The following is a 4,070-nucleotide window of genomic DNA, read 5'->3' as shown; positions in this document are numbered from 1 at the left end:
CAGGTCGAGGCTGCGGTGGCCGGGAGCGGCCACTGCACTCCAGTCTGGGCGACAGAGTGAGACTCCAACTCAAAAAAAAAAGAAAAGAAAAGGGACATCAAGATGAACTAGATAAGAGAACAGAAAGTCTTGGGAAGAGGAGGGGGTGTCCCTGATTGGCCAGGAGGTTAGGCCTAGCCCCTGCCCCAGAGTGAAGGGACTGAGCTTGACATTCACCTGAGCCAGAAATACTCAAGACTTCTGGGCTAATGTGAGCCCAGGCAAGAGTGTCCCTGAGCTCTTGGCAGAAGCAAAAGCAAATCCTCTGGGAGCAAAGCCATCCACAGTTAGGCCCTCCGGTTTCCCACATGTGGGCCTATACCCTGCCCTCTCAGGACTCGCAGAAAAACAGAGACACACATGTAGATAAGCCACAAGAATGAGAAGCAGAACACCAAACAGGTTTAGATGACCACAAAGACATCCAATGGTGTGAGAATCAGAATATAACTAGATAGAAATATTTGGTTTTTGTTTTTGAGTAGGAATCTCACTCTGTTACCCAGGCTGGAGTGCAGTGGCACACTCACAGTCACCGCAGGCTCAACCTGCTGAGTTCAGGTGATCCTTCGCCCCAGTCTTTCAAGTAACTGGAACCACAGGCATGCGCCACCATGCCCGGCTAATTTTAAAAAATTTATTATAGAGATGAGGTCTCACAAAGTTGCCAAGACTGGTCTCGATCTCCTGGGCTCAGGCAATCCTTTTGACTCGGCCTCCCAAAATGCTGGGATTATAAGTGTGAACCACTGCACAGTTTTTTAAAAAATTGTTTTGTTCTGTTTTCTGAATATTTTTGCTCTGCGATTAGTTGAACCTGCGGGGGCAGGATGTATGAGGACTGGCTGCATCACAGAAGGGGGCAGTGCAGTCACTTATTCTTACAATTCATCAAACAAATCTTCTTCAAGTCCCTACTTTGTGCAGAGATGGGGCTGGGTGCTGGGGTGCCAGACATGGAACAGGACACACACCCTGCCCGTAAGACATCACAGTTCGTGGGGGGAATTAGGCTGTTATGATAGAGGGTGACCAAGGATACCACGTAGGAACAGAGGAGTTACAAGAACTCAGTGGAGAGGCACCCCTGGGCAGCCTGAAAAACTTGACCCTAAGTCAGGCGTGATGGTGTTTGCCTGCAGTCCCAGCTACTTGGGAGGCTGGGACTAGAAAGGAGGATCGCTTGAGCCCAGGACTGGGAGGTCAGCCCAGGTAACATAGTGAGATCTCGTCTTTAAAAAGAGAGAAAGGGGTCAGGCTCAGTGGCTCAGCTTGTAATCCCAGCACTTTGGGAGGGCCGAGGCGAGTGGATTGCCTGAGCCCGTGGGTTTGAGACAAGCCCGGGGAATTTGGCGAGACCTCGTCTCTACAATGAATAAAAAATTAGCCGGGTGTGGTAGTGAGCGCCTGTCGTTCTGCCTACTTGGAAGGCTAAGGCAGAAGGATCGACGGAGCCCAGCAGGTCGACACTGGGGTGGCCATGAGCGTGCCACTGCACTCCAGCCAACTCAAAAAAAAAAAAAAAAAGGGAGGCAGGGAAGGAGGGAGGGAGGATGACTGGCAAAGGAACAGAAGACAGCAAGGCAAAGTGGGGAGTGGAGGCTGGGAGGGAGGCTGGGGGAAGGGCTGCAGGCACAAGGGGCAAGGGGAGGACAGGACTGAGGAGCAGGCTGGCTTGGGCAGAGTGGGGAGGATGAGGGGGCAGGTCCCAAAACACTGAGCTGCTGGGAGACTGGGCTCTATTCCGAAGACAGAGGGTAGTCTGAGATCAGTCGCAGCGTAGTCTAGGGACAGGCGGGCCAGAGGGAAGACATGCTGGCAACGGGAGGAAACCGGCTCAAGAGCTGATGGGAGAAAGCCAGGAGAGGAGGGGGCAGCTCGGGGACTCCGGGGGCTGCAGAGCTGCCGCCTGGCTTCAGGCTCATCTGTCTCTGCCTGTGGTCTCAAGGGGTGACAGCCTGGCCAGGCTGTCCCTGCCACCCCAGCGGTCGACAGGCTGCTGCTCTAGCCTGAGCCACACAACCTGGCTTTCCATGCTGACAAGACCCCCAAGAGGAACTGCTTTCAAAGACCCAGCTGGCTGCATCCCCGGTTACAGGAAACAGCAGGACACGTTGCAAAGTCCCAGCACACGAAGGAAAAAGAATGTCCCGGCAACCAGCCTTTCCAAGGACTCCCGCCCACTGTCCTTTAAGCTGCCTGGCACAAGAACTGAACAGGCGTGAGAACAGCAGCCACTTCCTGGGTGCCAGCACTGTGCTGAGCACGTCTTCTTGGGCCCCATGCAAGGCAGCCATCCTCATGCACCGCTCCCCCCAGTGGCTGATAGCTGAGGTACCCTGCCTAGGGCTGGACAGCCCACAGCTGTGGGCCAGGACTGCACCCAGGCCGACTACACCCAGGGCCATCTGCCCGTGAAGGGTCTGTGCACCACGTACTGCCTCAGGAACCAGACTGGCAGTTGGAAAGCACTGCTTGTTTTTCTCCTTATAATTTGATTTGGGGCGAGTTTGAAGTTTACCAAAAAGTTGCAAAGACAACGCACCACTCAGCCAATCTCTGCAGTCACCTTCGCGCTTTCCGGTGACGCACTTGTCCAGAGTGGGAGGTGAGCACTGAAGCCTCTCTAGGTCCCAGCGCACAGCATGGGGTTCCGCACTGCACTAGGCATCTGTCCCCTCACTCTCCTGTCCCGCAGGACTTGGGTTCTGTGGTGTGTCCTCAAATCACAGCAGGTTTCAGGAAGAATGTCAGAGGTGAAGCGCTCCTCTCACCGTGCCAGGGTACACACCCATGCATTGTTCACACATGTGGCCAGCCTTGGCTCGTGCCAGGCCAAGGCAGGAGGATCCCTTCAGCCCAGGAGTTTGAAACCAGCCTAGGAAACATAGCGAGATCTGTCCCTACAAAAAAAAATGCATGGTGCCACATGCCTATAGTCCCAGCAACTTGGGAGGCTGAGGTGAAAGGACAGCCTGAGCCCAGGAAGTTGAAGCTGAGATGAACAGCAATTACCCCACTGCTCTCCAACCTGGCCAAGAGACCCCAACTCAAAAAAACAAAAAACATTATGCTAAGTTGCAGAACTTCCATGACACCACATAATGTAATTCCACTGAGTCATGTGCTGAATAACATTTTGGTCAATGACATGTCATAAACAGCAGTGCCACAGGATTATAATACTGTATTTTTACTGTACCTTTTCTGTTGTTACTTTTACAGATACCATTATGTTGCAATTGCCTACAGCCAACAGAACAGGACATGGTGTCAGTCTGCAGCTTAGAGCAACAGGCTAGCCACCTAGCCTAAGTGTGCATTTAGGGTTGTGTTGCACACAGTGGTTCCAAACTTTTTGGAATCAGGGACTGATTTCGTGGAGGACAATTTTTCCATGGATCGGGGGGTGCTTCGGGCATTAATTCTCATATGGAGCATGCAACCTAGATCCCTCACATGCAGTTCACAATAGGGTTCGTGCCTCTGAGACTCTAATGCTGCTGCCGAGCTGACAGGATGTAGAGCTCAGCTCACCAGCCACTCACCTCCTGCTGTGTGGCCTGTTCCTAACTGGCCAAGGATGCAGCCCAGTGTGGGGGACCCTGTGTTTGTGGGATGAAATCACTGATGCAGTCTCAGAACATATTCCTATTGTCAAACAATGCATGACTGTCCACGAAATGCCTAGAACAAGCAAACCTAGAGGGTAAATGATTATTCACGATAGGGAAAGGAGTGATTGCTAATGGACTTGTATTGGGGCTGTACACAGGTGCAAAAAAATGTCCTAAAACTGTTACAGACCAAGTCTGGATATGATACTAGAAACCTCTGAATTGCATACTTTAAATAGGTGAACTATGTAGATGAATTATATCTCAATAAAGCTGTTATTTAAAAGTGCAGTTTAGCCGAGCTCGGTGGCTCAGCCTGTAATCCTGCACCTTTGGGAGGCTGAGGTGAGTGGATTGCCTGAGCCCGCGGGTTCGAGACCCGCCTGGGCAGCGAGACCTCATCTCTACAATAAA

This window comes from Carlito syrichta, unplaced genomic scaffold (genome assembly GCF_000164805.1).
Source record: "Carlito syrichta isolate Samal-C Ts95f unplaced genomic scaffold, Tarsius_syrichta-2.0.1 Scaffold307020, whole genome shotgun sequence".
Taxonomy (NCBI): Eukaryota; Metazoa; Chordata; class Mammalia; order Primates; family Tarsiidae; genus Carlito; species Carlito syrichta.
The sequence above is the reverse complement of the archived record's forward strand: the minus strand, read 5'-3'. Positions refer to the sequence as shown.